Source organism: Elephantulus edwardii, unplaced genomic scaffold (assembly GCF_000299155.1).
Source record: "Elephantulus edwardii isolate Elephantulus edwardi_28Jun2011 unplaced genomic scaffold, EleEdw1.0 scaffold00022, whole genome shotgun sequence".
Lineage (NCBI taxonomy): Eukaryota > Metazoa > Chordata > Mammalia > Macroscelidea > Macroscelididae > Elephantulus > Elephantulus edwardii.
In genome coordinates, this window is record NW_006399772.1 from 23304788 (window position 1) to 23317277 (window position 12490).

A 12490-nucleotide genomic window follows, 5' to 3' on the forward strand; every position below is an offset into this window, starting at 1 on the left:
TTCTCTTTGTCACTGTAGAGAAATCCAACTGATTTTTGTATGTTGATCTTGTATCCTGCTACTTTGCTGAATTGGTCAACTATGCCCAATAGTTTTCTTGCTGAGTCTTTAGGGTTTTCTAAGTATACTATTATGTCATCTGCATCACTATCAAACACCCACAAAGGTTCAGGACAAATTCCTGCTAATTCTCAATTCGCTCTCAAATCTAGTTTGCCCCACTCCCCATGGCTACTGTCCATGTCACATAAACCGAGACTCATCTCTGGGGTAATGTTCCATACTTGTTCTCTTGCCATCATCTCACACCCTTTATCCTTTTTCTGGGCTGCTACAGCAATGATTTTTCTAACTGCCACAAACATTTGCTTAAAATCTTTTAGTAATTCCCAATTTTCTATTGGATTAAGTGTCTAGGGTAACATTTTGGTACTTTAAGGAGTGATCTATTAATAGTCAATCAAGTTAATTATTCAAACTAAGAATATTTAATGAAAGGTGGGCAGTCTCTTCCCTTACAATGCCTCTGAAAACCCACCAGAGAGGCATATATGGGCTATGGGCCAGTTACGACTTGATGGTACATACCAACAACAGCAAAGTAAGAGATATGTTTTGTGAGATTTTACCTTTGTGTGTGTGTGTGTGTGTGTGTGTGTGTGTGTGATAAAAGTATTTTACTGTAAGTTATAGGAAAACATTTTTATAAGATATTTTTGAGAGCACTTAGGTCCGATCATATTATTACCTGTGACTGCATTTGAACTCTAAAACCCTTAGGGTATAGCTGTACTTTAATAAAATGGATTAGCCGTATTTCTTCATATTTTAATATATGTGATAATCTATATAGTATCCCTTCATACCTTCCTTAATTACTCTCATACTCATTAGGGAGCGCTGGTGGCCTGGGGATATGGAGTTGCAATGTCAAGTCAAATGAGGTAGTTCAAATCCACCAAACTATTTGCAGAAGAAAGAATGGGTAATTTCCTCTCACAATTTACAACCTCTGAACATCTGCTGGTGGGTCAGCTATGAGTGGATTATGAGCTTGACACGTAACAACAAACTCCCTTGTTAACCTAAAGTAACTCCTCACTCAGTTCTTATTATTCAGTCTCTCATCTACTCTGTACATATTTATAGCAGCTATTTTCAGAGACCTAAATAGCCTGATTAAGCCATGATCTTTTCAACCTCTTACTATGCATCTGAAAGCTTGACAATTTATAAGGAAGGCAGAAGAAGAATTGGTGGCTTTGAGCTTGGTTATGGAGAAGAATATTGAATATCCCATGAACTGGCAAAAGAACAAGAAATATGTCTTAGAGGAAATGCAGCCAGAGTGTTCCTTGAAGGCAACAATGATGGAGTTTCATCTCACATACTTTGGGCATATTATTAGGAGAGACTATTCCTTGGAAAAACACATTGTGCTTGGAAAGGTAAGATCATTGAAAGAGAGAAAAATCCTCAACTGAATGGAATGACACAGTGACTACAGCAATGGGCACACGAATGTCAGAGTTGATGATGGCACAGAACAAGACCATGTTCAGTTGTTCATAAGGTCGCTATGAGCCACACTAAACTCAATGGCACCTAACAACAAAAACAATCACGATAACATGCCCAAAGCATGGGCAATTATGCTTCACCATTTTGTCTCTAAGTATCACTCTGGCTATAACCCTCTCTCCAGAAATATCTGTTCTTTTGGTGTAATCCTATAAGATGCCTATGCGACTTTAAAACACACACACACACACACACACACACAAATTGATAGCATTTTTAAATTGCTAAATTATACTTTATATTTAAATATAATACTAAATTAACTATTGTTGTTATTGTTGTTAATGTGCTGTTGGGTCACTTGTGACTCATAGTGATCCTATATACAACAGCCCTGAAATTTAACTATTAAAATCACAAAAATATAAAGTTCCTTTCTTAGGACCCTAACTAAGCAAGCTCATGCATCATTAAATTTCATTGTGATGTGTCAAACGTGGTAATGGGTACCCATGGTGGACAGTGTTGGCTGGAGCTTCCCAACAAGCCTGGAAGCAGGAGTGGCATCCACTTCCGAAAAAGGTTTGTCTATGGAAACTATGTACGAAGAGTGCTCAGGCCTTTCGTTCATAGGGTCTCCATGCGTCGTCTACGACTCGACGGCACCTAACAACAACAACTGGTGATTCTATTTACAGGAATTAGAGTTTGACTTTAGTTCATTGTAGAATTAGAAATACAACTAATGACTAGGAAATTATTCTTGATTCATGTGACTGAAAATATTTTAAAATAAGAGCTAGGTGGTTTTATTGTTTGTTTGCTTTTTGTTGTGGTTTCTTTTTTTTTTTTTTAAATGCTGTGGTTCCCAAGCTTCTCTGCACATTGTAGTTCCTTTTTGTTTTTATGCATTGTAGCGTTAGGACTTACTCATAGCTGACCCTCTGATGGCTTTCAGAGACAAGAAATTGCATGAGAGAAGAGTTCCCGTCTTTCTCCCTTGGAGCCACTGCTGGGTTTGAACTGGCAGCACAACTCTCCTTATCATGAAGCCACTTGAACTGTTTATAAAAATAAAAATAAAAATCAAAGCTCAGAATACACTCCAATCCTTTTAAATCACAACTTACATATCATGTTCTTTTTCCTTATGATTCTTTGAAGTGTGCTAGCTGATTTCAGAAATATTTGGAACATGGCTAAATGTCTGGCTTTTCCTAGCAATAGGAGCAAGCATTCTTTATTGATGTCAAAATCCACTGAGCCCTGTGAAAGCATCACACATAAGCCTACTAAATCAGCTGTGGGAAAATTTATGTTTTGAAATATCAATGAGTATACTTTTACTATAAGTCTACCATTGCTCTACCAAATCACAAAAGTGTATCTGTCATGGGACTATCCATGTCTGAATAGGAATTCAAATACTATGTATACAACCATTTAGTATCTTGTTATAACACTCTATAAGTAAACCCTGTGAATAAACAGACTGAGTTGAACATTTAGTGGGACTGAAGATTGCTTTTAAAAATTAGAAGCTTTTATTTCTTTTAGTCATTTTCTCCCATAAACTACTATCAATGTTATTTACAAAGTTCACATTTGGAAAGAAGAATTTTTTTTTTCTGGCTAAAAGCACGTTACATTTTCTTGTTTGCCATTATTCACATTATATTCGAAAGATAAAGAAAAACAGCTTTGAATTAAGATTTATGGTATCATTTGAGTTGAAAAACAAAGAGCAGTTCTTTGAAACTAGAGTAATGAAAATAAGAAGCAAGTATCTGTGTTTTTTCTGCTGTTAAATGAAGTCTGAAGCTAATATTATGTGTTATTTTTGAGACCGGTAAAAGATAGAGTGAAACAATTTGTTAACTATAATTATTGTACCTTTAAGTTGGAACTGATTCATAGCTGATCCTCCAACTGATTTTCAGAGGAAGCAAATTGCATGGAATGAGATTGCCCATTTTTATTTTTCCCAATGGAGCAACTCCCAGAGAGCAATGGTGAATTTGAACTGATTGCCTTTGGGTTGGCAGTGCAATTCCTTACCAATAAGCCAACAGAGCTCCCTAGTATAATTAAGAATATTGACTATACTGTGCTACCAGAATAATGAATAGAGATGCTTTGGAAGAAGCACAGACAAAATTTCCCTAGAAGAAAGGATTGCAAGACTTCATCTCACATTCTTTGGACATGTTTATGAAGGACGTGCCCCGGAGAAAGGACTTGGTGAGCTAAAGGGTAAAGAGGAGACATGTTCATGTCTTAATTATGTAGAGTTTCTTCAAAACAAACACCATATATATCTTAGCAAATAGAAGGATTTTCTTTCCTCAGTTTTGGAGCGTAGGGGGTCCAAATTCAGGGCACCAGCTCTGAATGGAAAAGCTATCTCTCACTGTTATCTCTGGGAAAGGCTTTTCTCTCCTCTCAACATCTATGGGTGTAATGTTCTTTGGAAATCTCTGTGTATCAATCATCTTCTGGTTCTACAGGATTCTCAGCTTACAGACATTGAGTTCAAAGCCTTTGTTAATGATTCTTCTTTTGTGATGTGCTCAGGTTCTAAATTTTCTAATCACTCCTCTTTACTTTTGTCTCTTGTAAGATTAAAGGTGATATAGGCCACATACACCCCAGGAAAATCCCTCTTTACCCAAGGAAGGGTGCTGTATCACAGCCTAGTCCACTTACAACTGACGACTGATCATGTTAGATCTCAACATGAGGAATGTTTACATTATTACATAATTATCAAACCACCGAGAAGCATAACATACACAAGTAGAGACATATTTTAGGGTGACACAACTCAATCCATGACTACCCTCAATTAGTGACAGCAGTTGTGGGCTCCAACATAGCAGTGGTTATAAGAATGACACAGGACTAGAAAGTGTTTCGTTTTGATGACTTGTAACTGAGTAACATCTAACAACAACAATAGCAGCAACTAATGCAGAGAAAAGTCTTGGTCTCAAATACCATCTAGAATTTAGCTATGAACCCAAAGACCTGTGGTTTGAATGTGGGAGAAAGATGGACATTCTCCTTCTGTGAAATTTGTTGCCTCTGAAAATTCACAGGAGGGTCAACTGTGAGTAGATTTTGAGTCAATGACACATAATAACATCAAATGCAAACATTGTTTAGTAAAGATGAAATTTTTAAGAGATGGCATAAAATTGATGAGGATGGTCATCTAAATGTAAATAAATGAATAACCTGTTAATATGAGTCATCAGAATCACTATTAGCATAATGCCTTATGTGTTGGGGGCTAAGTGAAAGTTCATTGGTTTGAATTTCCCAGTAAGTCTATGGGGGATTGTGGAAAATCTTTTCTTGTAAAGATTTATTAACTCAGAAACTCCAAAAAGGGCTATTATGTGTTGAAAGTGACTTGAAAGAAGTGGATTTGTTATTAATATTAATATTTTATGGTCACAACATTATGAGGTTGTTCATATAACTAATTTAGGGTATCTGGTTTCATGGGTTGAATTATGTCCCCCATTTAAAGTTTGATACAATATTTCGTTATGACATTTCTCTTACAGCAGCCCTAGATAATCAACACAATGGATAGCTCCAAAATTCCAATGTAGATATGTTTTAAATGTTTTAAAAAGATTTATTATTTAAAGTATATATCAATATGCATAATGTATTTATAAATATGTTGTTATTGTGCATCATCAAGTTCAAATGACCCATAGATGACCTTCCTGTGGGCTTTTCAGAGACAGTAATCACAGAAGAGGAGGTTACTCATCCTCCTTTTGTAGAGAAGCTGAGAGATTTGAACAGTGAGTATTCAGGATTGCAGTGAAGAATCTTACCAAATTATTAATTGCAACATCTAGTAATAATTAAATAACAGATACTTCCTCAGAATATATTAAATTATTAAGTATAAAGTTATCTAGAGATATTGTCTAGACTTTGTCATAATTTTGAAATATTTATCCAGATTTTATAATTATAAAAATTAGTGTTTCCTTCAAAATAATCATATTTTAAAATGAAAGTTTTAGTTAAGTAGTTATATATTCACCTACAATGGAAGAAATAATACAAAGAGATATGTATACATTTGACTCAGTTTCCACCCATGGTCCTTTTCCCCAAAATACAGTATAATATTACAATCAGGACATCTGGCTTAATATCACTTTTTGATCTTACTCAGAGGTTTGAGTAACTTAGTTATGTAGATTTTATCATATATTTATTTTGTCAGACCTGCTAGAGCTATTAATATTATTTACCTTTCAAAGGCAGCTTTTGGTTTCATTAAATTTTCCTATTCGTTTAATTTTTATTAATTTCTGCTTTCATTTTTTATTACTTTCTCATCTTGATCTTCTTGTAGTTGTTAGTTTTTTGAGCATATGTTGTTGTTATGTGCCTTCGAGTCACTTGCTACTTGTAGTGACCCTATGTACAACAGCCCTAAACCCTGCTCTATCTCTTGCCAACCTCAGTGTCTCTGACACACGTATCCCCATTATCCCAGTGATGCAATCAATACAGTGTATCAAGGGTCTTCCTCTCCTGCGTTGTCCGTCCACTCTCCCAAGCATGACATCCCTCTCAGAGGACTGATCCCTGCAACATGTCCAAAATATGTCAGACAGAGCTTCAAAATCCTTGCTTCCAAGGATCAGCCTGGCTTCACCCTCTCCAGGATGAACTTGTTTGTTCTCCCAGCAGTCTGTGGTATATTCAATACCCTTCTCCAGTACAAAAGCTCAAAGGTATCAAATCTCCTTCTCTCATCCCTAGTCATAGTCCAGCTCTCTGATGCATAGCAAGTAATGACAAAGACCATGGCTTATACCAGGCACACCTTAGTCTCCAGACTGACATCGTTGCTCCTCAGTACCTTGGAGAGGTCTCTGACAGAAGACTTTCTCAATGGAATTCATCTTTTAATTTCCTGGCTGTTGGTGCCAAGAGTGTTGATTGTTGAGTCAAGCAAACTGACGCTGTCAACAATCTTAATCTCTTCACCATCTATCATGATGCTACCAATCAGCCTAGTGGTGAGAATCTTTGCCTTCTTGATGTTGAGCCTCAACCCATCTTAAAGGCTGTAGTCCTTGAACTTCTGCAGCAAATGCTTCAGGGCCTACTCAGTTTCAGCAAGCAGGGTTGTGTCATCTACATAACGCAGATTGTTGATGATTCTACCTTCAGGCCTGATGCTACACTTCTCCTCATAGAGCCCAGCTTCCCAGATAATCTATTCCACATATATTCCACATATTGAAAAGATATGGAGATAGGTCAAATACTGGATGCACATCCTTCCCAGTTTGGAACCATGCAGTGTTTCCTTGCTTTGTTCTGATGACTACCTCCTGGTCCAAGTATAGGTTTCACATAAGCACAATCAAGTGTTCTTGGATTCCCATTCTTTCCAAAGTCAGCCACAGATTGTTTTGATCCACACAGTCAAACGCATAGTCAATGAAACACATATAAGTATTATTTATTTGAGATAACGTCTATTTTTTGTGGAAAAAATTACAGCAATAACTTTCTCTTTATGTATTTCTTCTGATAAAATCAAACCAAACTAGTCACCATCAAGTAAATTTTGACTATAAAACTGTCTCTCATATGTATAAAAATAGAACAATATCTAAAGGATGATCATTCTTTTTTTTTTTTTAGGATGACCATTCTGAAGCAGATTGTCAAACCACTTTTTTGAAACATCTCTGGGTAGAATCAGAGGGATTTGGTGGACTAATGGTAAGAATTGCACTGTCAACCTAAAGGTGCATAGTTGGAACCCACCAGCTTCTTTAGGGAAGAAATACAGGCCATCAACTTCTGTGTCATTATTGGCTCTGAAAACCTGTTGGAGGGTTATCTATGAGTCACTCCTCAACAGTACACAATAGCAACCAGGTGGAATCAAACCTACATCCTTTAGGTTTGCAGTCAGTTACTTAACTGTATGCACCTCCCAAGACTCTGCTGATGCTGATACTGTTGAATATATACTATTTCTAATAAAATAGTGAAATTCTGGTAACCTTTATAGATTTGGGTTGCTTTCACAATGACTCTCACCTATTGCATCTTAAATAGTAAATAATTCCAAATACAAATAGTCCTTCCAACTTGTAGAAACACACAGAGATGGAGTCACAAGAATGTTCATTTCTACAAAAGAACTGAGCACAATTCTTCTAGTTCCATTTTCTTGTAAGCAAGTAAAGGAATTGTAAAAAATATTACAGGGTGGGTTTGTCAGACATCTGAACACTGGGTTTCAACTTCCTTTGCTCAGTTATTGGTCCTTCTTCTCTTCAAGTCTGTGTTCACTTTGCCCAGCATCTGACCTAGCAGCCAAACTCTATTTAGACTGTTTAACAGGACCCTATGGGTGTGCAAAGTCAGATATTAATCATAGATACTGAAACTCTATGTCATACCAGCGATCTTGTTACTCTGATCAAATGATGGCCAATACATGTAGGCATTATAGAGAGGACTAGGAATGGCTGTTTTTTTATGATAAGCAATTTAGAATTTTAAACATTTTTTACCTCAGTAATTGTAATTGAAAGAAAGCACGTTCTCCCGCCGCTTTTTCTGTGTACCTGAAAGATGCCTCTTTGCTATTGTCTGAGGTGACTACCCCCGGTGCGCAGCTTCCCGGCTTCCCTTCTGCCCAGGAGGAGCACGTTCTCCCACTGCTTTTTCTGTGTACCTGAAAGATGCCTCTTCGCTATTGCTGAAACTGAGGAGGACCTCATGCACTTGCTGCGAAGGGTCAAGGACTGCAGCCTTCAGTATGGACTGAAGCTCAATGTCAAGAAGACAAAGATTCTCACCACTGGACCAATTGGCAGCGTCAGGATGGATGATGAAGAGATTGAGATTGTTCACAGCTTCAGTTTGCTCGGCTCCACAGTCAACACTCTTGGCACCAGCAGTCAGGAAATCAAAAAGCATATCGCGATGGGAAAGTCTGCTTTTAGGGACCTCTCTAAAGTACTCAAGAGCAACGGTGTCTCTCTGGAGACTAAGGTGCGCCTGATACAGGCCATGGTCTTTGCAATTGCTTGTTATGCACCAGAGAGTTGGACAATGACTAGGCAGGACAGAAGGAGAGTGGATGCTTTTGAGCTGTGGTGCTGGAGAAGAGTACTGAATGTACTATGGACTGCCAGGAAAACAAACAGATTCATCTTGGAGAGGATTAAACCAAGCTACCCCTTGGAGGCAAGGATTCTGGGGCTTCGTCTGACATACTTTGGACATGTTGCCAGGAGGGATAGGTACTTGGAGAGGGACATCATGCTTGGGAGGGTGGAGGGACAGCAGGAGGGGAAGACCCTCTATGAGATGGATTGATTCGGTGACTGGGGTAATTGGGATGGGTGTGTAAGAGGCGGTGTGGTTAGCGCAGGATAGAGCAGGGTTTAGGGCTGTTGTGCATAGGGTCGCTATGAGTCGCAAACGACTCGACGGCACATAACAACAACCACAATTGTAATTGAAGTGAAATAGTTATCTCATTATAGTTTAATTTTAATTTCTTTGTTTCCTAAAGATATGGAAAGTAGGTTATTCTTTAATTTCTCTTCAGGTTTTAAAAATTAGGAAAGTATGTTCCAAGCCCCTCTGTTTTCTCCATACCTATTTGCAATGTATGCTGAGCAAATAATTTGAGAAAATGGAGTATATGAAGAATGAGGCATCAGGATTGTAATAAAACTTATCCACCATTTATACTATGCAGAAGACATAACCTTGCTCGCAGAAAGTGAAGAATATTTTAAACACATGTTGCAGAAGATCAAAGACGACAGACTTTAATATGGATAACATCTCAACATCAAGAAAACAAAAAATCTCCACCACTGGACCAACAGGCAATATTATGAGATATGGAGAGAAGATTGAAATTGTCAATTATTTTATTTTATTTGAATCTACAATCAACACCCAGGGTAACAGCAGTCAAGAAATCAAAAGATATGTTGCCTTGGAAAAATCTGCTGTCTCTCTAGAGAGTAAACTTAAAGTGTGTCTGGGAAAGAGTTGTTTAAAAGGAACATATAATTATATATTTTATGTATGACAATAGCCCAGAAGAAGAGGTACATTGCAAAGAGAACTGGGAGGAGAAAGGGAAGGGAGATAATTGTGCAACAATGAATGAATATTTTTTTTTTAAAAAAGGTGAACTGGAGTGGGGGGGTGGTAAATATGTGCAACAATGAATGGATGAAAATCTAACTTTTCTACCAACTTTTGTTAAAGTCACAATTAAAATTTATGAGAGAATTCATCCCATCCTGCAGCCCTCTGGCCTTTTTTAACCATTATTTCTCATTATCTGAAGGATCAGCCTTCCCTTTACTATCATCTATATGTAGGGAAATATGTAAGCTAGATACTACACTCTTTATGTCTCAAGCTCCCTATTTAAGATAGCCAATTTTTACTGACAAGCCAGTACTTTGAGGAAATAAGCATGTTGTTTTGTTGTTGTTGTTGTTTTCTTTCTTCTGAAGCATCTTCTTTTACAGTTGAATCTGCATCTATAAACAAAGCAAATCATCAAGTAACAGTAATGAACACTAACTCTCAGAATGAAATATCTTTTCATCTGGTTGAGGTTCCAGTCAATACATCCCCAACCATCTGTGGCTAGGCCCAAATGGGCATCAGCTGCAAATCCAAGAGTCTCCATTTCTTTCTGTGTTTCAACCAGTTGGTCCCCTCACTCAACCTCAGACCCCCATGGGCCAAGACAACACATCAAGGATCATCAGGATTCCCTGCTTCACAAACCAGCAATCCTTCTTCATTTATCCATTCATCTTACTAAGTGGACATTACTGTAAGAAAGAACAAGTTCAAACTCAGCCTGTGTTTCCATATGTATCTCCCACTTCCATTCATCAAATGACCCCAGTGCTCACCAGAGTTGAGCATACTTGACAACTTCCTTTAACTTTAAAGTCCTGAGTGAAAAGGGAATTCTGATGCTTTCCTATTATATCATCAATTATCACCACATCAGGTGGTCACCACGAGTTAAGTGTATTTATCAGCTTTTCCTTGCCACAGTTTCATTACAAAAGTCTTTTTGTTTGGTTTTTTTAAATTTATTTATGATTGTCTACTTTCAGATAGAACTCTTTCAAAGGACTAATTGGGACCTAATCTTTCTTAGGCTAAGTTCCACACTCTATACCAAATTCTGCTACTATAAGCATTCTGTCTTGGAAGCAGGAGCGACACCCACTTCTAAATAATATGCCTCCAGGAACTCTATAAACTTTGATAAATGTTGATAGTAGTAGAGGGGCTTCAGGGCTTTTGTTCATAGGGCCTCTATGAGTTGTGCTTCACCCGAAGGCAATCAATAACAAGATGGCAAATTTTCCCTTTTTTGAATATCCAGTTAGAATCAATTTTGCAATATTTTATATATAGAATCGAATTGAATAGAAGAAAATATAATAAACATAATAAAATAATATAATTAATATATAACATAATAGGAATATTAATATATACATAAATACATTAGGTATTTCTTGATTTTTTTTTAATTTCTTGATTTCTTGTATGTGATGGCATATCTTTTCCTTTTGTTTGAAGTCCAAGGCAATCCTGGCTTCTGGATACAGATTATGAGCAAATGGATTGTAGCTTTCAGCAAATGAGTTCTGCAGCAATGCAGCTTAGAACATGCATGTGGCTGCATGATGCCTTGTAGTTTATTGACTGTTTCTTTACACATGAGGACAATGACCCTTTTGTTAATTCTGCTTATTCTTACAAAATATCACATTCTTTTGAGGCTTGTGAAATGGAAAACACCTTAACACTATTTTTGAGATTTGTGACTGCCCTCCTTGTTAGAATTTCTGGTAGATTGTGCAACAGGAGCAAAGATGCATCCATTAACGCTGTCAGCCAACATGGTCATTAAGTGCTTCCAGCAGTTGAGATTTCTGGGCCAGATGGCACCTCAGGAACACTAAGCAGAGCATTTGAATCTGCCAAGATTCATCCTGTGCCCTTTTAACTTAGGGTTGGTATTGTAAAAAAATAAAGTAAAAAGACTCATGGGAGCAGACTCCTAGCAGTAACTTCCTAGCCCCAGATTCTTTTATTTATATACAATGAAAAGTAAATTGCTGTATCTAGCAGGAGTGGCATCCACTTCCAGAAACTCTATGAACTTTGATAAATGTTGATAATTGTAAAGGGGTTTCAGGTCTTTTTTTCATAGGATTGCTATGAGTAGTGCTCAACTCAAAGGCAATCAACAACAACAAAAACAACAATATAAATAATTAAATTTTTAAACTATATTTCTCTTTCTGGCTCTATACTTGAAAGGTTGAATTCCACTCCACCCTCCCCGCCCCGGTCATTTCATCCAGCAAACATTTCTTTACTACTATTATTTTAATTTTCACTTTCTTTTATATCTTTATATCCAAACATTGTGTTCAACTTGGGCTGGAAAGGCAATTTCCTTTCAATTGCTAATCTCTAGAAACCCCCCCCCCTTTCAGCATGTATGCATTTATTATAATTTTGAGATTCAATATATTCTGAAATTTCCTGTACAACAGGATCCTTTATGGGATTTATGCTTCAGGTGATAGGATGATCTGTTGCCTATTATAAATTACTGTGTTGTAAATCACTGTTGCACAGATTGTGAATGATTTATGGTAGACTCAAGTGTCCAGAACACAACTGTTCCCTTTGGTTTTTCAAGATTATCACCTTCTGGAAGCATGATCCAGGCCTATCTTTTGAGGTGCCCCTTGTTGGGTTCATATTCCCACCCTTTGACCAGAAGTTGGCCATTTAATGATTTCTAGCACCCTCAGAAAGAATAAATAATTATTTCAGGGCTTGTATTTACATTTCACTTTTTCTGGAAATTGTTGTTGTTGTT